Source organism: Panthera tigris, chromosome A1 (assembly GCF_018350195.1).
Source record: "Panthera tigris isolate Pti1 chromosome A1, P.tigris_Pti1_mat1.1, whole genome shotgun sequence".
NCBI lineage: Eukaryota > Metazoa > Chordata > Mammalia > Carnivora > Felidae > Panthera > Panthera tigris.
In genome coordinates, this window is record NC_056660.1 from 49805501 (window position 1) to 49831162 (window position 25662).

General features: G+C 38.0%; 1 long non-coding RNA gene across 1 annotated transcript in view; it reads left to right on the forward strand.

Annotated features, from left to right (window-relative positions):
- Nucleotides 1-25662, forward strand: part of LOC122236612 — a 227966-nt gene that overhangs the window by 87875 nt on the left and 114429 nt on the right. Inside the window, exon 2 of the long non-coding RNA XR_006214702.1 lies at nucleotides 19689-19737. This is a non-coding gene — a long non-coding RNA (uncharacterized LOC122236612). The remainder of the gene's footprint in view (nucleotides 1-19688; nucleotides 19738-25662) is intronic.

A 25662-nucleotide genomic window follows, 5' to 3' on the forward strand; every position in this document is an offset into this window, starting at 1 on the left:
AAGCAAAACTGTTTACTAAGAATTAAACACTTTATTTATACTCTCAGTGGATAGTTTAGCTTCAATTGAAGATGCTGGAAAATTCTCAGGAAGTGAGGCATGCCTCATAAAATGAGACATTTTTCTCTATTTTAGGATTATTGCTGAAGTCACAAAGCATCATGGTTTTTGAGTTTGGAATGTTTCCTGTGCTTTTATACTTTCTGCAGCACATCAAACAGAAATGATAAAGAAAGGTACTTCAGCATTGCTCTGACCTGCAGCAATATCTCTGGAGAAATTTTGGTGGATGAAGATTTCTTCTTCAACTTTGGAAAAGCAAAAGTTAATTTGGGATAAGTCAAGATAAGCATCTAGCCTTGGTAGAAGTCTATATGACCCAGAATATCAACTTCTGGGAACCTTACCCTTTGCTAATCTTAGCCAGCAGATTTCTGCAAGGTCGATATAACTCAGTGGAGAAGCAGCCATTATGTATGTGAGACTTGAGGAAAGAAAGTTTCATAGATTGAAAAGTGATTGGTTGTGGTGGAACATGAAGTATCTAAAAGAAAAAGTGAAATTAAAAAAGTCTGCTCCCTCCTAGATTTTGCATGAGGATTTTGAGAGCAATAGATAATCACTGTGTAATTGATTTCATTCTCAGGTAACTTGAAATACTAGTATGAAAAACACAATTAACTTTATTTTATTTTATTTAAAAAAATTTTTAAAAAATGTTTGTATTTATTTTTGAGACAAAGAGAGACAGAGCATGAGCAGGGGAGGGGCAGAGAGAGAGGGAGACACAGAATCCGAAACAGGCTCCAGGTTCTGAGCTGTCCGCGCAGAGCCCAACGTGACGCTTGAACTCACAGACTGTGAGATCATGACCTGAGCTGAAGTTGGACGCTTAACCGACTGAGCCACCCAGGTGCCCCAACTTTATTTTTAGAAGTGAATGTTTCTTGCAGTGGTTTGAAGAGGTTTCTTACAGATTGGATGCAAATTATAACTGTAAAATGAGGTGAAAACAGTGATTTACCAGCAACGTTTTTCCTCAGCTGCACCTGTGCTTAGTCATAAATAGTATAAGGGATCCCAGGAAGTACCATCTACTTATCACCACAGTGGAAGATAAACAGGGCAGTCCTTGGGCAAAATTAGGAAGCAGAGAATGTAAGATTTAAAAATATCTCAGGGGCGCCTGGGTGGCTCAGTCAGTTAAGCATTGACTTCAGCTTAGGTCATGATCTTGCGGTATGGTTTACAGGTTCCAGTCCTGGACTCTGTGCTAACAGCTCAGAGGCTGGAGCCTTCTTCAGATTCTGTGTCTTTCTCTCTGCCCCTCCCCCATTCATGCTCTGTCTCTCTTTCTCCAAAATGAATAAACACTAAAATGAAAATAAATAAAATAATCTCAAACTTCTTTTTATATATTGGATATATATTTTATATATATTTATTTTATTTTTTTGATGTTTATTTTAGAGAGAGAGAGACAGACAGAATGTGAGCAGGGGGTAGGGGCAGAGAAAGTGGGAGACATGGAATCCAAAGCGGGCTCCAGGCTCTGAGCTGTCAGCACAGATCCACATGTGGGGCTCAAACCCACAAACCGTGAGATCATGACCTTAGCTAAAGCCGGATGCTTAACCACCTGAGCCACCCAGGCGCCCCTGGAAGGATCTCTTTGAAAACAACATTCTCCCCATTATCAAGGCTCTCTCTCCTCCTTAAAAAATACCCTGAGGTGTTCTTACACCTGCTCTCCTAATTTGCTATTTTTAATTTAATGTAAATGAATGTGAATTTCTCTTAGTGTATAATGTATTTGTATCTGTAACTATTTATCTAAACCTTTGTTTTCCCATTAGAATCTAAGCACCACTAGGATAGGTGGTATTTTTTAGCTTTTGTTTTGGTGATGTATTTCCCCAGAGATATGCACATAGTTGGTGCTCTAAAAGCATTTGCTGAGTGGATTTGAATCCAGGATCAAATTATTCAGAGGTAGAATGCCTGACTTTTGTGTGTAATTTGGTTTGACCATCTTAGAATTTGGGGTGAAGCTCAAAAAAATTGAGGTGGGCCATCTTAGATGACTTTGCAACTAGATAAAGTGATATCAACGCCATAAATTGTTAAGTTAGAGGTTAAGTTAGAGGTGGAATGGTTCTGCCACACAGCCTTAGTTTATTGAGATGGGAAAGAAAAGCTGTGGGCGCCACCTGGTGGTAAGTGTGCCACTAGTCTCAGGGGCTCTCTCACATGGTGGAGGGGCCTATGATATGGGCCACGGGAGAGCAGAATAGTGAGATGCACACTATCTGAGCTGTTTTGGTGTTACACCTCACTCCTGAAACCTGGAGGTACCCGAGGTGAGAAATTCCTCACAGCTGTTCATTCGAGGCCCCTCCTTTGCACTTGTCTTCATGTTCTCCACTCCCATTTACATTCTTTTCCCTGTTCTTTCAAGGATCTTGCCTTCTTTCTGCATGTCTCTCCTTCCTTTCTTCTGCTGCGAGGCCCCCAGGGTTGGGAAACAAGAATATGGTCTCATTGCCATCTATATATCGAATATTTTATATCTTTCTGCCATAACATAGGCCTCAGACCTTTCAGCGCTATCTATCGCATATGGTGAAATTTATGGTAACTTCTGTTCCTTGAACACTGACTTCATGAGAAATACGATGAGTTCCATCCTAGAAACATGCTTGCAATATCAGCATTTTTATTAACAGTTGAGGAAATTCGGACAGAGAGAACTTGCTGGTTATAATCTAAACTATTTAAGTGTGACATGAGTATTCAGAGTTATTTCTAGTCTAGCAGGGTTTGCTCAGTCCTTGAACTAAATAGAAGAAACATTATTGAGAAAACTTTTTTTTTAAATGTGTAAGAGAATTGGTTTGGTTTCTTATGAAGAGTTCATTCTGCAGATCAAAGAAATGGAATTAATTGATTTTTTATTTTTGATCTAACATACTTAAAAGTTGGGCTAGATAAGTTTAGAATATATGTAAAAAGCAGAAATTCTTCCTTTTCAGAAGCTTGTAATTGATTATAAAGAGGAATGATTGACTCCTATCTCTTTCAGCTCTGTATTTCTATCCCTTTTCCTATGTTCATGTCCTGTGCCAGCTCATGTGTTTAAAAATCACTTACTCGGTGAGGCAGGGCTTCCGTGTCAGTCCCACACTGCTCTGTTGTCACAGACTACATTCCATCCTGTTCATTCATTCCATTACTGTATCCCACAGGGGCCTAGTTGAAGTAGTTGAAACCAGAGATTATAAACTGGGGGCCGAGGGGAGTGCATCTGGCCCTCAGATGTGTTTTATTTCACCCACATATCAATTTTTTTTAAAAAACTGAGCCAGCATTTAAATATTAGGAGAGTTCTCATAAAATCCTGATTTCTAGATTATTTAAAAAAATAAGGACACAGGTAACAATTAGCTGGAAATGAGTATCTACTCACCTGTTAATTCAGGCACATTCTTTCCAGTCAGCCATCGTCTCCATCACTCCATATTATATTCCTGACTCTGAGACTAAAGTGTTCATTCACAGTGGTGAAGAGTGAATATGATGACATTACAATGTTAGAATCCTCGTGCGAGGTCCACTCCATTCCACTCTTCCTGTTACTTTATAGAAACCAAAGTCTGCAGACTCTGTTATAACAATCTCTACCTCTGGAAAGTGGTTGATTTGTGTAGTCCTTGTCATTTACTAACCCAAGAAGCCCTTCTGAAATGCATCTCACCGTACCCAGTAATCTGGTGACTTTCACTAAGAGAAAAGGTATTTCTTAGGAATAAGATTTGAAGCCACTCTATTCCAGTGATGCAAGATCAAATCTCTAAAGGAGCCACATTTGCCTTAGAGATATGAATTCTGCCTATTTCCCACAGTCTCTAGATCTCAGGAACCTCAGGGGTGGCTCAGGATGGTGTGTGAGTTTCTTCATACTTAGGTTAAGTACCTTGCTCAAGGTCACACAGTTAATGAAAGGCAGGACCGGTATTCAAATTCAGGTCACCAACACTCGAAATCACTGTTCCTGGGAGTTCCAGAAGTATTTGTCAACTGCACACATGAATCTGTAAGATAGTATATAACATTATCCATACCATACAATTATAAAGATTCAGTTGGAATCTCAGAAATTAGAAAATTGCCTTGATTTCTTTGTCTTCTCATCACCCTGACTACTTGATTTTGTTTTCATGAAGTATCTCGATCTGTCCATTCCTCCATGTGCACGGTCACCAGAGTCCAAGCAGTTACTATCTCTCGGTGGCCTGGTTTAATGGTATACCTGTGCTTCTGCTTTTGCGCCCTCTGCCGCCTATTCTCCACATTGCAGCTACAGTGCACTTCATACTATCTCAACCATAAATGAAATCTTGTCATTTCTCTGCTTAAAACCCTTCTGTCAATTCTTAGGTCACCCAGGAAAAATTCCAGAATCCTTAATGTGGCCAGAAATACCCTGACTGCTCTGCCTCTGCCTCGTCTCCATCATCACCTAGCATAGTGCTGAACTTGCCTTACAGCAGCTCTTCTGTTTCAGGGCCTTCCTAGACTTTGCCTGGGATATTCTGGTTTTTTTTTTTTTTTTTCCTTCAAGTTTCTATTTAAATTCCAGCTGGCATACAGTGCAATATGAGTTTCAGGTGTAGAATTTAGTGACTCAACACTTACATACAACACCCAGTGCTCATCATTGCCTTGAATATTCTTATCCCTCTTTTTTTTTTTTTTTTTTGTATACTTAGCCCAAATTGATCCTTTCCAAAATTCCTTAGATTCTTCATCACTCTACTTTAGGTCTTTGGGACATGTGTACACATACATGCACACACACATTTTCTCACCATGCTTTGCATTTCCTTCATATTACTTCTTATTCTTTGTAGCTATGTAACTAATTAATTGTATTACCATTTGATTGTCAAACTCCTGGATGGGGACATGTCTGTCTCTAACTATCAGTGCCCCAGCGCTGAGCACAGATGACATTCTTAACAAACATTCCTTCAGTTGAATTATACAAGGTACGTACAGGGATGTGGGCTTTCCCTGAAGGCTGACAAGGAAGAGGCAGAGAGGTGGTTAAGGGACCCTGGTGCAGACTCTAATTCTTCTTCCTCCAGATAAGGATGTGGCTGTGCTGATTCTGAGTTACAACATTTCCTTTAATGGACGTACTTGATAATTAGCAGAGAGTCTCCCAGATAATGTAAGCTCTGACTGGAAAAGACTGTGACACAGTAAAATTGGGCAAATTCTTGGATCAGACAAGTGTCATTGCATATTGAGGGAAGTGGAAACATTTGAGGAAATACATCAGAATTCGTGTGGGATTAGTTGTAGGACTGAGAGTGCTAACCAAAGCTGATTCTCTTATTTATGGGTTCTCTCAGGTCATTTTCATGCTTCCTTGTCATAGATAATATTATCCTTACTTTATAGTACAAGTACAATACAGGTATCTCCAGCAGCCATACTTTCCATTGGAGAACTAGTAGCTGGGGAAGACCCCACTGAGCTGGGTTCTTTCTGCTCTGTGTGCTCCACTCACTTCTGAGAAGTTTTTATGTTCCCTTGGCTAATTAAGATGGGAACTTCATTCAACCTGCAGGGCATGTGAGAGGTGAGCTAGGTAGAAGAGTGGGATTGTCTTCTTTAGCTATTCTATGACCTTTGGAAGCATTGAAGTACAAACAAATAAAAAATAGTTGTTTGAGATAGAATAAAAGTTTAAAATTAACTACAATTATTAGGTTGTATACTTCTCATAGTGATAGTACCCCAGTCTTAGAAGTATTTGTTATGGGCACCTGGGTGGCTCGGGGGGTTAAGCATCTGAGTTCAGCTCAGGTCACAATCTCGCAGTTTGTGAGTTTGAGCCCTGTATCAGAGCCTGCTTGGGATTCACTCTCTCTCTCTCTCTCTACCCCTGTCTTGCTCACTCTTTCTCAAGATAAATAAACTTAAAAAAAAAAGAAAGTATTTGCTAAAATACACATATCATGAAATTGTTTTTCTTTATCCTTATCCACATAGAGCTGTGAGGTATTAGGTGGCTTTGAACATTGACATTTCCCTTCTCTTCTATTGGCACATTATAATTTAAACTGTCGCCATGCCCCAAATTATTACCAGTTGACTTTGGTTATGTGCATACAATGAAGTGAAAAGAAATTTGAGGCTTACTCTCATCAGAATTCTTATGGACTCCATGAGGTTCCTTGTAAGTGTCTTGATTTGTTTGAAAGTCGTTAAGAGTGCATGTATAGTCTTCGTTAAAAGAATAACACACACAAAGTTAAGAATATTTGAAGATGCCATTGTTAACTTCTAGCAAACACTAGATTTAGCAACAGAATGAAAAAGTTCATAAATAGTTACCTGTGACCACATATGATAAATCTAAGTAGTGAGACTGGAATAAAATAAAACTTTTCTTCATAGGTATTTATAAGTGAAACAAAAGCTTTTTGGTCATGTCATTTCTGTATGTACATCAAGTTTCCGAAATGATCATCTTCATATTAGAAATTGGAGTCTGTGGATCCTTGAAACAAATTGGCTTGGGAATGTATATATGTCTTTGTGTGTGTGTGTGTGTGTGTGTGTATTACCAAATCAATTTTATATACTGAGTAAACACACACACACACACACACACACACACACACACACTGAGTTGACTGACATCCTGTCAAGATAGCTTGCACGTAGCTTGACACAGCCTGCATCTAAATCTTCAATGGGCCTCACCAACATTGCTGATTGTGTTCATTGAGCTGTGTGCATATGGCCCACAGATACAAGTAGCACCAGTACAGGCTTCACGTAGTCATCTGGAGACATTTTTACATGTTGTATAAAAATCATGAATATTCAGGGTGCAAATTTTCTCGTGATCATTCTTAAGGGAACATATTGTGGATGAAAATCAAAACTAAGTGAAGCAGAAATGATAGACACTTTTTAAAAAAGGGTTCATTCAAACAGTGACAAAATTTGGCTCGATCCTTATGTTTTCTGCCCATTGAAAGCTTCTCTTAGTGGGATTGCTAGCTTTTAAATGGTGTTCATGGAAAGCTATAATCATTTTTTTATTATAAAAAAGATAATAGGATAAAATGGAAAGTTGGAAAATAATGATGTGAGAAGAAAAATGTAAGGAAAGCAGATGAATAAAACAATCACTTGTTCTGAAGCTGGTTATTTATCTACTGATCAAAAGGGCTTTAAAAAAATATTGAATAGAACTTCACTCATGGGTTCACCTAGTTTTCTTCTGAATTAGTCACAAAAAAGAAGGGAATTTTTATATAGTACTTTCTATGGTATACTATCTTTTTCATGGGAAAAAACAACCTTTAAAATCCACAGGTCTACCTTTTGAAGTTTAACCCTATTCTGCTGAACCTGTAGAATGCCCAGGCTTTGGCCACTTGGGAATTAGAATTATATTGTGATCATCCGAGAGCCCAGTTGCATGAAATATGCTGTGAGAGGTAGAAAAGGAATAGAAGATATGGTCCTTGTTCTCAAAAAGCTCACAATTTAATTTGAGAGAAATTGCCTCATTGTTGCATACACATGCTCTTGAGCTATCCTTGAATCAGGGACTAATTATTTACCTAGGGCTTACTAGGGAATAAAAAACTTCTTACACATTTCTGTATTCTGAAAATCCAACAAATCAGGAATTACAGAATGTCAGAAGGGAAAGGGACATTAAGAATCGTTCAAGTCTGTCCTCTGGAAGTGCCAATTGGGGCAATTGTTTCTTTGAAACATTGTGAAGGAAAATTTTAGAGCATTTTTTGAAATATAAATTAACAAGTTATCTAGGATACTAATTGATTTTACTTAAGCAGGTTTGAAGTGACCAAATGTCGAAGCCAATCTGAATGCCAAGGACAAGCCGAGGTTTTTAATCAAAGGAACTTATGTCTTTGACCTTATTTTTCTGAGCACAGGAGAGGAAACTAGAGAATTAACCTTAGAGTAACATGAGTAGGGATTATATATGTACATTTTTCTGAAGACTTTAGTCCATAAAATTTGACTGAAGAACTGCCATAATTGACACCTTAAATTAGGAAGTTATAAAAGAACTTGTATTCCATTTTATATATGAATCCAGAAATACCGCCTTTTCCTGGAGTGAAAATTTTTAACTTTTAACAACCCAGTGGTGTGATGTGCACATCAGTACTGCAATGTGCTATTATTATTGCACTGATTAGGACAAGGAGTCTCACAGATGTTAAATAATTCTCAAGGTTACAGAACTTCTTAGAGGCACAGCTGTCATTTGAAACTAAATCTGATCACAAAGCCAGGGCTCAGGGTACTGACTACAGCCAGCTTGTTCCTAAGCAGCTAAGGGGCAACATCTGAAAATGGCCTTGGACACCCAGGTTTACAGGAAAAACAGCAGAGGACTTCTCCCTCTGCTTCTGTGTGTGGGGTGACCTCGTTAGTTGCCCACTTCAGGGTCCCTGGCTACCCTGAATCCTGACTGGGGGATATGAGGAGAAAAAAAGTGATCAGCTCACCACAGGTTTGGTGGTGCTTTGAACTCTGGTGTTCCTTTTCAATCCACCTGCTATTCTTTTTAGAGCCCCCAATACCTGTTCACATTGTGACATTGTAGGTGCATTCAGTGAGAGAGAAAATATGGAGTGTGCTTACTCCATCTTGCGCAGAAGCAAACCTTCTTATACAAATTAAAAATGTATATTATTTAAGAAGGGGGAAAGACTTGGGAAATAGTATGGTCGAACCACCTGCCTTTACGTTGCAGAATCACAAGACTTTCAGACGAGGAGCTTCTTCCCTCTTAGCAATCTATAGAGAAGGATTCTCCTTGTTCCTTCCAGTGTTGGATCACCCTGTTGGTCAGAAAATTTCATAGATGAGGATGGAATCTTCTTTATTGATAAAGGGAATTCTTATTTAACATTTCACTTAATAAAATTCACCAAACATTGAGTGCCTACGATAGTTGGAAAGCTGGTATTTTGAGAAATGAACATTCTATTTGTCAGTCTCCCTCTGCTCTTCCCCAGTAGGTATCATTACTTATTCCTCAGCGTTAAGCTGGACAAGCTAATTTGGCTTCTCTCTGGAGAATTTGCTCTGGTAATGTAGTCCCTCAAGAGAAGTTTCCTCACCTGTCCTCAGCACCGAGCAGGACATAGGTCCAATAAGTACTCCTAAATGGATGAATTGTCCTGAGGCTGGAGCCTTTAGAAGTGAGGTGCCAAATTTAAAGAAATTTAGGAACATTAACATTTTTAAAGAAAGTATAAGTCAGAGAAAGACAAATACCATGTGATTTCACTCATATGTGGAATTTAAGAAACAAAACAGATAAACATAGGGGAAGGGAACAGAGAATAAGATAAAAACAGAGGCAGACAAACCATAAGAGACTCTTAAATACAGAGAACAAACTGAGGGTCGCTGGAGAGGAGGTGGGTGGAAGAATGGGCTAAATGGGCGATGGGCATTAAGGAGGGCACTTGTCAGGATGAGCACTGGGTGTTGTATGTAAGTGATGAATCACTGGGTTCTACTCCTGAAACCAATACTACACTGTAAGTTAACTAAGTTGAATTTAAATAAATAAATTAAAAAAAATGAGTGGGGGCTTTTCCACTGTCCTTCCAGATGCAAATTCCAGTCTGAAAACCTAGTCTGTTCATCAGAATTTCCCTCACTCTAATTTTCTGAAGGCATAGATATTTTGTGTTTCCATGTTTTGCTGCAGACTTATCCCTTGGGCACTGCATTTCTCTACTGTTAGGAAGAGTCTGTAGATAGACTGAACTCTTAATTTTCATCAATACCTATAGCTCTGAATAGTGTCACCTTCTTTCTTTCTCACAGCCTGGTTCAATAATGCTTAACAATTCCAGGGGTAATAATGTCAGCCCAGGTTGACCTGTCAACATGGAGAGAATAACAGGGACACAAAAATGATGTGGTTTGGTGTGATGATGGTGTGGGAAATAACTTTAGATTCCACTGATATGCTATTTACAACCTAATCTAGTCTCATCCTCTTTCTTATTCCTGTTCTTTCTTGCACCTTTCATCTTTTTGCTGAGTGGGGAGAACCTACCATCTACCTATATGGGTGGGAATGCTTCTGCCTATAAAGTCTCTGATTTTTTCACTGATCAAGGCAAAAACATGCATCCCGTTGTTTAGTTATACAATCTAAATGTAAGCATAAAGAAAACAAAAGCAATGCACACCATGGAGAGGCATGCTAAACTGCTGTTTGTCAGCTTTTTCCAGAACAATGTGTAAAATCTGGAAATTGCCTGTCAGTAATTTGTTCTACTTGGACATTGCATGGAGACCTTAATATTGAAACTGTACTTCACTTCTGTTCAGTCTAAAGACTTGGGCCTATGGAAAATGGGTGAAAACAAAATTGTAGTTTAGATTGCTAGGAATAAGGACCCATGTCCTCTTTAAAGAATGACAAGAAAAGTCAGCCATTGATGGGTCAAATTTATTTTTTAAGATCTTAAACCAAATTCCATATTTGTACATGGGAAAGTATTTTCTTTCTGCTCAATTAAAAAAAAAAAAACTACTTGAGTTGCCAACTAAGTAACGATGAGTCACTGGATTCATTTACTACCAATCTGAAAACTAAGTTGGGGGAAAAGAAAACTGCAACTAATAGCTACACAGTAGATTTGTGGAAGCACTGTATAATTACAGCACTCACACAACAGATAGTCCTCCAATCTGTCCTGAAGTATTTGGCCTTAGGTAAGGGGTCTGATAATTGGTCCAGTAAGTACTATGGCTTTTACGACCAAGCACTAATACTTTGCTTATAAATGCTCAGTTTAGCAATTGGGCACGAGTGCAGAAAAATTTGCACAAAGTGAAGGCTCTTGACAAAGTAGTATCTGACAGCTCACATGTCTTAGAAATGATGCAGTGCTTAGTTCTGATTGCGTGGGAAGGTGAGTGTTAAGGGTTGAATATTTGTGTCCCCTCAAAATTAATTGGTAGCAGCCCTAACCCTCCAACGTGGCAGTGTTTGGAGGGGGGGTCTTCAGGAGATAATTTGCTTTAAATGTGGTCATGAGGGATGGGATTATGAAAAAGGAAGAGAGACCATATTTTTCTCTTTCTGCCATGTGAGGATACAGCAAGGAAGAGAGTCCTTATCAGGAACCGAATCAGCTGACACCTCAAATCTTCATAATTCTGAGGAAAAATAATTGATAGACACTGAATTACAGATCATTACTGGCTACTGTTAAGCTTTTGACTTTCAAATAAAATCTCAGATAGACTAAAACCTCAAAGAAATGTAGAATAAATTAATTTTTCAATTTAGTCTTTTTTTTTTTCAGTTTTGTGTAAGGTACTTTTATAGCATTGGTAATTTTCTAATCACTTTGATATAGATTGTTAGAAATTGTTCTTTCAGCTGAAAGTAAAAGGAAGAGCATGACATTGAAGAAAAAAACACAAAGATCTTTTTTATTCCAAAATATAGTAATGTATTTTAGGTATATATAATTCAAACAAAGAATGGATAGAGAAGTATGTGGAATTGGAAACTCAGAAATGTTTATTTGTTAAGTAGGCTTCATGCCTAGTGTGGAGTGAAGGATCTCAAGACCCTGAGATCAAGACCTGAGCTGAGATCAAGAGTAAGATACTTAACTGACTGAGCCACCCAGGCACCCCGGAAATATCTTCTAAATCAACTTACCTTAGAGACCTTACATTGCATTCATATCTGAAAAATTCAAGATTTTCCAAAATAAGAACTTAAAACATTTCTCAGGTCAGTGTTGAGTATGTCCTTCACCTTTTCTTCCCTAACCATTCTTACTCCTTACACGAAATCTCATCAACTTCCCTGGTTTTAGATAATATCCGTAAGTTTCTGACTTCCAGATTTTTATCTCTAGATCTCATTTCTCCCCAGAGCTCACACTCGTGTATTCAACTTGCTATTTCACACTTATATTAGGAACTTCAATTCTAATTGGCCCACAGATAATATTTCTTCTCTAATATCTCTAATATTTCTTCTCCAGCTTACTCCTCCTCTGTCTTCTTGAACCCAGTATTTTGCACATTATTTTTCCATTGCTCAGGACAAAACTGTTGGCCTGCCTTTTCTTGACCGCCCTTTTTTCCCCATATTTTCAAGACCTATTGATTCTACTTTCAAAAGGTATCTTGACCCAACCTATTTCAGTTATTCATCTTTGTGCAACACTATTCCAGATCCATTGAGATAGTTTATACTCTTGAAGTTTTAATTTTTCCTTTTAATTTAGGTCTCTGGGCCTCTGAAATTTGTGTACCTAGTGTGAGGTTGGATTGTATTTTTTCCCCTCTTTCTCCTTTTATATTTAACGAGTTTCTGTTGCTTTCAATTTTTTTTCCATGCTGATATTGTGAACGTTGAGAATCCAGTCACAGAACTAGCAATTGGCTTCTCTCAGTTTCTGGTTTTGAGGCTGTATCTTTGTCACTCTACCTCCTGAGGTTCAGAACTTCTAGTAAAGTAATTGCTCCAGGTTGACGAATGGTCAGCCTCTCCTCACGAAGGTGAGTTTTATGGAGTTTTAGTTGTAAGTAGTTCGCATGAGTCTTGTCCCGTCTTATATAGAGATCTCTTAGCCCATAACCCCCCAGAAACTCAGTCTTCTTTACTATCACCTACTTCCTGTCCAGGAGTCCATGGAGCTTGGATTTAAGGTCCACTGTTTTTGTTTTATATTTGATCCACTGATTCTGAGCCTAATTTTGTCTCATCCTTTTTATCTGTTAATATTTTATCTGTCTTTGTCATTTGTTCAAGCGGGAGAGTTGGGTTAAGGCACAGACACAGTTATGTGGAAGTCAAGGATTGGAAGTCCTTCCACAGGATTGGAAGTCAAGGATTGACCTTTGGTGATAATCTTTGACTGCAGTGTTTTAATCCAAACAAGTACTTCCAAAGGTGGCATTTCTAGTCTCCAAGGTAGACTGATAGAGAAGGTGTTTTGAGCCAAGAGTAGCTTTACACATCCCTCATATCTCATCATGTCTGCCAGTACCATCAAGAGAACTTGGGAGTAGTTACCTGACTTGAGAGAGGGAAGCAGAGGACATTCTCTTCTACAACTACATGTCTGGAAATATTAATTATATAAAACAACCACAGGATGAGTGACTTCACATTGAGTGTTATCACATTATTGCTTTAGTACAGTAGCATAATTTTGTACGCCCCCCAAATTGTTTCTAAAATATCAATGAAAATGTATAGAACAGTAATTGTGTGTCATAACTGTGATAGATGTTTTCACACATTACATATTTTTATCCTCATTTTATAAATGAAATCTCAAAGGGTTATATTACTTACACAGTTGGAGTAGTTTGGATGTGAGCTCGAGTCCAATATTTTTCATATTGCTATACTTTTATAGATGAGATGAGAAGCAGTGGGCCCCAAGAGAAAAGATGACTAATGAGACTGATATTAATATCTTTTCCATTTCATTTAGTTCCCCTTATAAATCTTGGCTGCCACCATTCCAGCATTCCTCATTCATTCATGCATTCATTCATTCATTCATTCAATATTCTGTGTCTGCAGTATGCTAGCTGTGGTTCTACAAAGTCGAACAAGTCATGGTAATTTACCATAACTCACTAGAAACACTTGTTCTTCCTGTCTAGCATCCCTTAATAACTCTGAAATACTTTATATCTGGCAATAAAATATGTACATATTTTCATCCTTGAATCATTTACAAAATATATCCACTGTTTTTCATATAATTGGCTAATGACTTAAGGAACAGATAAAAACCTCTTTCAGACATTTACTTTTCTTTTTTATTTTTAGAGTTTATTTATTTTGAGAGAGAGAGGCAGAGAGAAAGAGAGAGCTGGGAGGGGCAGAGGAAGGGGTGTGGAGAGAGAATCCCAATCAGGCTCTGCACTGTCAGTTCAGAGCCTGATGCGAGGCTCAATCCCACAAATGGTGAGATCATGACCTGAGCTGAAATCAAGTGTTGGATGCTTGACCGACTGAGCCACCCAGGTACCTCCAGATGTATACTTTTTGATGGAACTATTTGTCGAAGAAAACAACTTTTTATGTAACGCTGAAGGTCTACATTAAGAATATTTTTATGATCTGGTCAGAGAAAAGTTCTGCACTTGCAAATAAGGCATTATAATAAATATTAAAAATTCTCTACAGCAAGGTACATTGCAGAATACTAAATACTAAAATAAATAGCATGGCTCCTGTGCACACAAATTCATGAATTTCTTTTCCCCCTACTACTTGCAAGTGCCTTAAGCACAGATTATGTCTCACCTGTCATTTTTTTTCCACTGGCAACTTGGCACCTGGTGGATGCTCAAAACATATTTGTAGAATGCATTATTTATCGGATGGATGGATATTCTTTGTTATTGGTTGAGTGGATGTACTGTAAGGAAGAATGAATGAATGAAATGATGGCTGTATTTATATGCAACACTCTGTAAGATATTTGATACTTCACCATGTGTCTTTAGAAAAGAAAGCCTGATAGTGTTTTGGGGGACATGTAAAAAAAAGGCCTGATAGTATTTTGGGAAGTGTGTATTTAGTATTTGGCTTTTATTCCCAGGTTTCAGAAGCATGGGACTACAAATAAATGCCAACTTCCTCTTTTGTATCTTACTGCCAGACAATTTCTGTTATTCCAAATTTGAAAGCATCATCCAAAATCTATATTTTTTCTGTATTTATCTACTTACCTATTGCTTAGATACACAGACTATCAATAAAAGCGTGAAATTATTTTCTTGTACATGATTTCATTACAGCGGTAATCACTGTAATGAGCTATTCTGCGATAGAGTAAGTTGTTTTTAATTGTTGGATTAATGTAAGTAATAAAGAGATGCCATATAGCTTTCTACTTTATGATTTTTTTAAATTATATTTGTATATATCACTTAAAACTGACCATCCCAAAAGAAGCTACTTTTTTTTTTGTTATAATTTGTACATGGGAAAATGAAACTCAGAGAAGTGAAATGACTTGTCTATTTCACAGTCATGCCAGACATTCTTCTGGGTAGGAAGAGACAATCACTACCTTAAGAGAACTTACAGTCTTGGGGAGTGGGAGGACAAATAAAGAGATAATTACATTATAGTAAGTGGAATTATACTTAATGCATGTACAGGGTGCTGTGAATATGTGTGGGATGTATATTTATATCAATTTGTTCAGAAGTCTGTGGAACTTCAACCAAGTGTATGGTTCCAAGTGCAAGGCTTATTCTACCATAGCCAACATTTCTCTTCTTTATCTTTTTTTAAATGCTTATTTATTTTGAGGAAGAGAGAGAATCCCAAGCAGGCTCCACGCTCAGCAGTGTAGGGCCTAACATAGAGCTCAATCTCTCAATCGAGAGGTCATGATCTGAGCCCAAATCAAGAATGGGATGATTAACCAACTGAGCCACCCAGGTGCCCCTCCCTCCCTTCTCTTTGATTCAGTCTTAGACCTAGTGGAAGTTGGTTAACAGAAGTAAATATGACAAGTGAGAAATTAAACTTCAAATGAAGAAAAGAGCTGGGTCTTGACAGTGTTGCATTTTGGTATTTTAGAGACTTCTAGAGAAGGTTACTGAATGAAATGGGGGAGTGGGCAAGGAGGGACAAGAAAGCAGGACTTCTTAGCAGAAATACTAGTAAACAATTGACTTTAAACTCTAGGCCTGTCTCAGTTGCTTGCTCAGGGAAACCTATCCAGTCTTCCAACACACACAAAAGACTTTGTGATTAAGAAAGGGTGAGTTGCATACTTAATGGTACCCTTAAAACTGAGTAGATGATTATGAAGATTTTTTTTTCTGCTTCTTAATTCACAGCAACTCCTGGTTGAACTAGAGATGACTTTTCTTTCCAGTATCTCTTGACTGGGAATAGAACATTCATGATAATGAAATTCTAGACAACAGAAAATGGATGTACTGTGGAGTTCCTTGGTAATGAGATTTGAAAATAGAATTTTAACTGGAGACTAATATTAGAATATTCCTGAGTAATATCTGACCTTTATGGCTTGGAGCACCAGAGCTTCCTTCCCTTGCGTATTTGCATTTCTAATATCCTGAAGTCATTTCCTGTGTGTCAGTTTTATCACTGCCCCACTGTTTAACTGTGCTGCCTATACCCTCCCTCAAATGTCTGTTCTTTCACCACGAATTTAGGACTGCAGAAATGACGTCAACTTCAGGGTAATTTAAATTCCAGTGATCAAATTTTCTGGTTTCCTGACCACTAGCCTTTCTTTCCTTGTTTCTTCTGTTCCCATTATTTCTTTAGGAGCTGAAAGTTTCTTGATATATAAATATTCCCAGCCCCACTCTTTTTATCTTGTACCTAATTCCCCAAAGGGGTTGCTGCAGTGATTCTCGCCTCTTTCCATTATCTCCCTTAAGTCATGGCTGAAGTTTTTGTCCCATCTTAAGAATATGGATTTTCAGCAAAATTGTAAAATATAATGGAAGAGTTCTAGCTTCAATTAAATATTTACTATTTTATTTGTGAGTCTGTGGATTGTTTCTGCATAATTGTTATCTGATATAATCTTTCCTCATCAAAGTTATAATTTCTTAATTTGTTAAAATCTATATAACATACAAAAATATTTGGTTTTCAGGGGACCTGGCTGAAAGCTGAAGTTTTTTTTAGTATAATATGTATTTTAAAAATAGCTTTATTGAGGCATAAGTGTATGTAGGTTGTAAAATACACACATTTTAAGAATAGAGTACATGAGTTTTGATAAATACATGAATGCAATTACCACCAAAGTCAAGATTTAGAACACATTCATCATCCCTAAAAGTAATCTCTTTTTCCTTTTCAAAGTTCACATTCTATGCACAAACCATGGAACCTCTGAACTACTTTTTTTCCACTATATTTTTTTGTTTTCTATAATGTCATGCAGTTGGAATTGTGTAGCATTGCCTACCCACCCCCCCCCCCCGCCTTCTAACATGGTTTCCAAGGTTTCATTTCTCTAGCATTCTCTATTTTACAGATAAATAACTTGGAGAACAGTAATACAAATACTACAGGAAATTTTGCTGAAGATAGATATGGTTTTACAGAAGTCAGTAGACATTTACGTAAGGATCTGTATATACGTGTGTGTGTGTGTGTGTGTGTCTGGAAATGGGGCAATACTGACCCACCCATGTATGTGATTTATTCTTGGGACAGTCTTGCCAGCTAATTTCAGCAAAAGTTAGTGCTGCAAAGCATTGTTCTAGTCTTGTATAGGATTAAAAGAGTAACAAAACACAGTATTTGTTCTTATAAAAATTATGGTATAAACATAATTCCATAAGACAAGTAGGGTAGGTGTAATAAGGTAGTACAAAGAAAGTGTGTTGAGTACTTAAAAGAGGTGGGAGGAATTTGAGATATTAGCACAGGCTTCATTAAAATGATGGTCTTTGGATAGATGGCCTTTGTGGGTGAATAGAGGTTTGGTGAGTAAAGACGGTGAAAACTGACATGCCAGGCAGAGAAAACTACATGAGAAAAGCCAAAGGGTAGGAATTAGAAGAGTGGAGAACACTTGGGGGAAAAGCTTGGCTCAATAAATATTTGCTGAGTGAATGAAAATTTAATATTCTATTCCCAAAGTTAGTGCTAATAAAGTAAAATTTAAGTGGGTCTGTAATTAATAATCATGTTGGAGGAGTGTGTTGAAATGTAATGGTAAAAAACCTCACTTCACAGCCTGCACGTGTGGCTCCTTGCCTGACTCCAAAGGGCCTCCCTGACCCATGCCTCCTTCCTGTCCCGATAGCTGCTTTTTTATCCTTCAAGGTTGAATTTCCTTTCTGTCTTCCCAGGAAGCCTTCCTTGACTTTCCTCTCCAGAGTCAGCTGCTCCATCGCTGTGCCTGCTGTTATTATAGTACTTACACTGAAACCATTCAATTATGTGTAGATCTCCACCACTGAACTGTGAGAAGCTCAAGGGCAGAAATTTTGTTTCACTTGTCTGTGCATAACCAGTTCTTGGATCTGGTAGGTGCTCAACACCGTCTAGTTGCAGGGCAGAGACATGCTTAGCTGAGTACTGAGTTGATAGTTTTCTCTTCTGCCTTTATGTTATTCCTTCCTTCAGTCTCAGTGTGTAGTTCTTAGTCTCCAGCTGGAAACTGAGCTGTCTATACACATTTCACAGCTCTGTGCTTTTCCATGTCCCCTCAGCCCCTCATGGCCTTAGCCAGTGTCTCCACGGACCTAAATTCTAAACATCTCTTTAGCTGGAGCTCAAAGGCCTCCTTTATCAGAGTGCTTCTCTGATGTCCAGCCAAAGTGTTTTGCCTTCTCTGAATTTACGTGATAATTTTCTATACCACTTTCATGATGTTTTCTATTTTCTAGACCCAAAGTCAGAACCTGAATTTTGTATACTTCGAATCCCCAAAAGGCTACAAGGTGCCCTCAGAATAGACACATATTCAAGTTGCATTCAGTGTTTTTTTTAATTGAGCACAATTTGTCAGGCCCCACGTTGGTGGCTAGCTATTCAATAAATATTTACTAAACAAATGGTTCACTCATCACTTGCTTTGGGGGTAAACTGCAGAGCAACACAGGCTAAATGAAAATGTAATTTGGAGGCAGAAAAAGAGAAAGGAACAAATCAGAAATGTATCCTGTAGCAAATTACAGAATTTCACAAAGCCATTTGAAATCTTGCTTTGCTTATGAAAATCTCCACAAAAATCTAGCAACCCTGAGAGCAGTTTGAAAAAAATGATAACCTGGAAGAAATAAACGTTTTCTCAACATGGAAGGAGTTTTAGAGAGTTTTGTAGTTTCTTTTGTAGTTATGAACGTGTCTTTTCAGTAATTACATGGTGACTAATTTTACATTCAAGCTAACCACTTAACTTTAAATGTATTTGATTCTATAGATCAAGTATAGACTTGGAAGCTTTGAATAGAAAGCTAAGTATGGGTTATAACAATAAGGAAATAAAATTAATCTACTTGGAGTTCTTTTCTTTTATCTAAACAAATAATCAGCTTTTATGATTTCAGGGCCATTCATTCCTCTTTCTTTCCTTATAAAAGCATTCACTCTGGTCACAATTTTCTTTGTCTCTTTTGATTACCTTGGGGACTCAGGCTAACACACCACGTCTTACTCTCACTAACTTCATGATTCTTTTTCCCTACAAAGCTGAATGTAGTTGAGGACCTTAGCGTAGCACATCCAAATGCGTTCTGCTTCCATAGCAAAGGACTTTCATGTTCAATTTCACCAGGATTTAAAAAGTGAAATATAAATATTTCATTTTAGAATTATTAAATGTTAACTGAACATTTCGAGAAACAACATCATCTTGTTTGCCCCAGAGGGTCTCAGCCACCCTGCAGACTACCCACCTCCAGGTTAGGGCACCTGAGTCAAAGCTATTCCCAGGATGAATAAGCAAGGCTCTGGAGAAAATGATCAGTTGGGGGCCAATTCACTTTAGAACAGCAATGATGATGCTCTTATTCATAGGTGTTGAAGGAATGGTGATACTTGGCTGGCAGAGTCTTTGTTTACTGATTTATTTCTCCCTCTTTTCTAGGAGATACAGCAAAAGCTCATACTGTCTGTATAATGCTTCCACAAGCACAGTGAGTAGATACATTACTATTTTCTCATTAACTTGTCTAATATTTTTTGTCCCTTTAGCCAATGCCTACTTCTTCTGCATTCCTCACTGAGGCCTTTTTCTTGTCTCTAATATCCCTCTCAAAAATGGAAGCAGCTTTCTATGTCAAGTATCTACTATTTTCCTTTTTTTTTTTTTTTTGATTGCTCATGGTTGCTCTACTTTCTAAGCTCATTTTTAAATGGCAGAGAACATGGGGGATTTTCTCGGAGCTCTTCAAGATTGACAAAACCAGCACTTTGTAAATAGTTTTATCTTGTGTATACTTGGAAAACTTCTGCACTTGCATCAGAGCCCACCACATGCCCTGGGAAAAATTTCAGAAAGAGCTTGCCTTGTGCTGTAGATGTGCTCTGAACAGGGAAGGATCAGTGAATGTTTGTTGAATGAACGAGTGAGTGAATAAGGAACACAAATGAGAGCTAACCCTACTGAACACACAGGAAGGCCATTCATGTTTTAGAACAGAATCTAAGATTGTAAATACTATTACCGTCTGGCAGACTGTGTCCTGATTATGTTAACATAGTCTTAGCAACAGCGGTTTGAAGATAGAGCTTGTTCTGAACATGTGGTCAACTGGGAATATGATTCTTAGTGAAAGGATATCGTGTGATTTTAGATCTCCTCTACAGTCTTATTTTATTTATTTTTAACGTTCTAATTTTTTTGATTTTGAGAGAGAGAGGAAAAAAGAGAGTGAGATAAAGTATGTGAGAGAGCAGGGGAAGGGCAGAGGGAGAGATAGAGAGAATCTCAAGCAGTGGGGCTTGATTCCATGACTTGGGATCGTGACCTGAGCTAGAATCGAGTCTGAAGTTCAACCAACTGAGCCACCAGGTGCCCCCTACAGTCTTCTGTCAAAACAACTCGATTTTATGTGTTTGATTATTGTAAACTTAATTTTTTATAAGTAGGTTACAAATATACTGTAAATAATAACATAAAAATGCAGGAAGACTAAAGAAACACTACCTTTTACATAGTGAAATACAGTCAAGCTGATTAACATGCCATCTGCTGACTTTGTTACTATTTTTTTGTGTGTTATGAGAACATCTGGAATCTACTGTCTTAGCAAATTTTCAATATTTAATAAGTATTATTAACTATAGTCATCACGCTGTATATTTAATCTGTACACTTAACTCATCCTGTGTAACTGCAACTTTGACCAACATCTCCCCATTTCCTCTGCCTTTCCTTTCTCTGGTAACCATGGTTCTACTCTCTGCTTCTCTGTATTCAACTTTTTTAGATTCCACATAGAAGTGAGATTTCTGTGTCTGGCTCATTTCACTTTGCAGTCATCATTTCACTGTGTATGTGTGTATGCTCATCATGTTGTACAACTTAAACATACTCAATTCTTATTTTAAAAAGCTCTATATTTTACGAGTCCCTTTATATGAAAAATTAGAAAAGGTGAAGGTTTAATGACAGAAAGCACATCACTGGCCACCAAGGCCAGGAAGTGGAGGAAGGGATTGATGACAAACGAATATGAGTGAACTTTTTGGGGTGATGGAAATGTTTGATATTACGATGGTGGTGGTCTTGACACCATGCACATTTAAGGCTGTACACATAAAATTAGTGAATTTTATTATATGTTAATTTTACCCCATCACAACTAATTAATAAAGTGAAAAACAAAGGAAATAAATAAATAAATACATCTTTGTTGTTTGGAAAAAAATAAGAAAAAATAAACACTGACTGTGGAGGTTGGCACTGGAGGAGAATCTCATGGTGGAGCTGCCCTCTGAGGCTTTCACCATCACCTTGGGATTATTTGCTGTCTCCATTATAGCCTCCAGGGACTCCACTTATCCTTCAACTTTCTGGTCCCAATTTAGAGAAATGACCGTGCTCTTGCTTTACTAATAGCTTAACTGAGACATGGTAGAATATTGTTTTAATATTGATTATGAAAAAAATCAGGAATGAAAAGGAAAACAATCACAGAACAACACTTTGAATCTTCTCGATAGTAACATACTTGCATCTTGTTCTCTGCATCAGAGGATGGAAAATTTTTTCTGTAAAGGACCAGGTCGTAGTAAATATGTTTGGCTGTGGACCATGCTATCTCTGTTGGGACTGCTCAGCTTTGCAGTGGTAGTGTGAAACCAGCCGTAGACAATGTATCAATAAATGGACTCCAACAAGGTATTAGGAGATCAGGCAGGGCCAAATTTTGCCTGCATGCAAAATATATATTTGGTTTGAGGTTATGTCTTTTCTTTGGTTCAATGACATGAAATATTCAGGGTGCCCCTGAATATCACTCTCTACAGTCTGAATTGTGCCCTACCTTTGTAAATGTAAAAAAAAATCATAATCTTGTCAAAAAATGATACAAGAACTGAAACATCATTGGAAGATGCAAACACATCTAGTTAAGAACCAGAGACTCATTTCCTCATGAAATTTTTAGAAACCTAATACAATTATTCTTGTTACTATTAGACCTGTTGTTTATTCAAGACAGAGCATGCACATATGGGTACATATTTGCTTTGGGTTTCTCAGGGAATCTTGTATAATGTAGAAATAGTTTACTGCTGGGGTCAGATTCATGTATGGTATAGAAGGCCGGAAGGGCCAGATTAAGGTTCGGGAAATGGGGGTTTATAAATCACCTCTGTATGTATTGTACCTACATTCCCACATCAGCTGTTACTGAGACTGTTGTACACAAAGTCAGTCCTAAGCAGATCATTTTTTTAACAGAACAAACAAGAACCCAATCCACCTCTACTATTACTCTGAGCTTTCACTCCAAGTCAAAAGCTTAGGTCAATGTAGAATGAAAGCCTCTGATTCTTCTCTGTGCCTTTTGTAGTTAAAACTGACTTAGCAGCGGTGGTGTCCCAACAACTTTCAGGACGGTTCCTGCAGCAGATGTGTGTACCCGTCTTATTCCAGGAAAGCAGTCATCAGGTTAGCTCACTGGAAGTTGTATGCCCACATCATTTCATAGATCTGCACATCAGATGTGGTCTCATGAATCTTTGCATCTGGTCGCCTCTTGTCTCTGCATGTCTGATGCCTGCCTGTGTTCCTCTGACACATCTCCATCATTGTGATTATTATTATTTGGGGGGAGGGCACTTTCTTACTCTCTGTCACCATAAGATGCTCCAGGCTCATCTTGTATATTTACTGTCTCAGTCCATGAAACTGCTATTTCCCTTTCATTCCAAGGAGCCTTGGTTCATTTTATGGGATTATGTGGATGTATTTCACAATATCTGGATGCAAGGTGTGACCAATAGCATTTTTCACTTAGGACTAAAAATGGTGTGTGTGTGGGGCTCCCTCTTGAAACCTTCTGTTGAGCACTGTCTTTCCAACACTGTGTTAAGGATGGAGGTTGGTGGTGGGAGGAAAGTATGTACTCACAAGTTTTCAGGTTTTCCCAAAGAGGCACCACTGGTGTTGAGGAAATGCCTTGCCATTTAAAATTTCTCATCACTGTGTATAAATGAAAGAAAAGGAAGGACAGTAACCCTGCGATCTCTACCAGCTGCTCCCACCCCTGACCTCTGAGCTTAGCAGGCTCACCAGATATGACAGTGGATGATGAGAGCTCCTTCATGAGACAACTTGGACTTGGAGTCTTGAAACTGAGATGCTAAGGGCAGCCTAGCAGGGTTTTATATACTATTACTTGTTGTCTGCATTTTGTACTCTACGGGGTGTAGGCTGGGGCTGGTGACTGGATTCAGTCTCCTGATTTGGTGGTTAGTGTTGTGATTCTTCATAGGAACGAGAGGAATAAAGGGTATAATAATATTATGGAAAAGGACTTGATGACTTACCACATGTGGGATAAATGGGGAAGGGAAGAATGAAAAACAGACCTTTTCTGGCTAACTGTGGTTGGTGATACTTGAATAAAAATGGAGACCTTAGGCATTGTTGTAGGGTCTACCAGAAGGTTGGAAATGTATATTTGAAACTCAAAGAGGTCTGTTTGAATGGATTCAGGAGCCATTTTTATGGGCACCATGGTGAATTCTTTTCTTCCAGGGGTCTGACACATGCCTTGAAAATTTTAGTATGTGTGCTGGAAATAGTAATATATGGATGGATTTTACTTCAAAAGGGATACATGAGTTGAATATGAAGACACTTTAAAGAATAAAACTCAATTTATTCACTCATTTCTTTTTAGAATATATGAGTGTTAAAATCAGGATGTAAATTGCAGCAACAACAAAAAAGATTGGTTCAATGAACTGCCAGCTACAAAGTTATGAGCATGTGCTCTCTGCTCATGTGAGAATTACTGTGATTATAGGAGCTATTAGTAAATTGCATATTTTAAAAAGTATAAATTACTTTTTCTTGATAAATGTGGAAGTTATTTCAGGGTTATATTTATATTTCATTTACAAGTTACTTTTCTTGAGAGATGTAACTCTTATTTTGCAGTTTTATTTTTGTTTCATTGAACAGATAGTAATAGTCAACAGTTTATAACTATAAACTATTAGTGCTTCTGGTAAGTGGCATGAATTAACTGCTGTAATTATATCTATGCTGATTGTTCCTGTCAGTTCAACTCACTGAACTGGAGAGAAAAGCCTTTTCTGTATCATTTGTACAAAATGTTGGAGGATAGTTTCAGTATAAATCTATAAAGGAGACAACTGAGAAGTTAAATTAGAAATTGTACTTCTTCTAAAGGAGATTTAAAAATAAGTCCTACATTCATGGGCAGGAAGCTCCAAGATGACTTTTATTTTTCTGTAAGGTGTCCCTGAACAGGATGGAGGATGAGGTGTGTAATTAAGTGTACTCCACCCACAGTGCAGGGAAATGGGTAGTTCTACTCTTTCTGTGCCCACCAACACCATTTCCATCACACCTTTTGCTGATTATTGACGCATGGCACAGAGATATGACAAATGTGTAGCTATGGCTCTTCTCTCCTGGACAGATGGCAGACATGGCCTAATGATCACTGTAGCTCTGATGTTTTCCACTGTTGGCTCAGAATTCTTCTACACATAGTGGTCCAAATGATTTGAATTGAAACGCATAACAGAACCTAGTAGCTATCTTTGTGCAAGAAGAAACACAAACTCATTAAGAACACCAGTGGATTTGGGAACCACAATTGGATTTATCCAAAACAGGAATAGTCGAGAACTGGATGAGTTTCCAGAGCAGGCATTTTCTGATTGTGCCCTTGATTCAGTTATTGTAATTTATCTTTTTTTTTTCAAAATTTAAAATGTTTATTTTATTTTTGAGAGAAAGAGAGAGTGTGAGTAGGGGAGGGGCAGAGGGAAAGGAGGCACAGAATTCGAAGCAGGCTCCAGGCTCTGAGCTGTCAGCACAGAGCCCAAGGCAGGTCTCGAACCCACAAGCAGTGAGATAATGATGCTTAACCGACTGAGCCACCCAGGTGCCCTATATAATTTATCTTTCTGCTATTAAGTACTCCTTTTAAATATCAGCACTTTAGAATTGAAAGTTCATTAAGATTTTACCAATTTTTATTTTTATTATTTTAGTGAGAGCCCAAGTTGGGGAGGGGAAGAGAGAGGCGGGGGACAGAGGATCCCAAGTCGGCTCAGAGCTGACAGCTTCAGCACTGAAAGCAGTGAGCCGGATGCAGGGCTCAAACTCATGAACTGCTGAAGCTCAACCAACTGAGCCACCCAGGTGCTCCTTGCCAAAATCTTTTTAATAAGCTTTGTATCATCGCCACTTTCGACAGGATTCCATTCAAATCTGTTTTCGTCACGCTGCCTCCTGATGCAGTTAGCAGTAAGTTGGCCAAATCTTAAGCCCCAAGACAAAATCAACCAGAATCTCTCAGGATATTATTTATACTTTTCATGTCAATGAAGTCTTACACCCAAAGAAA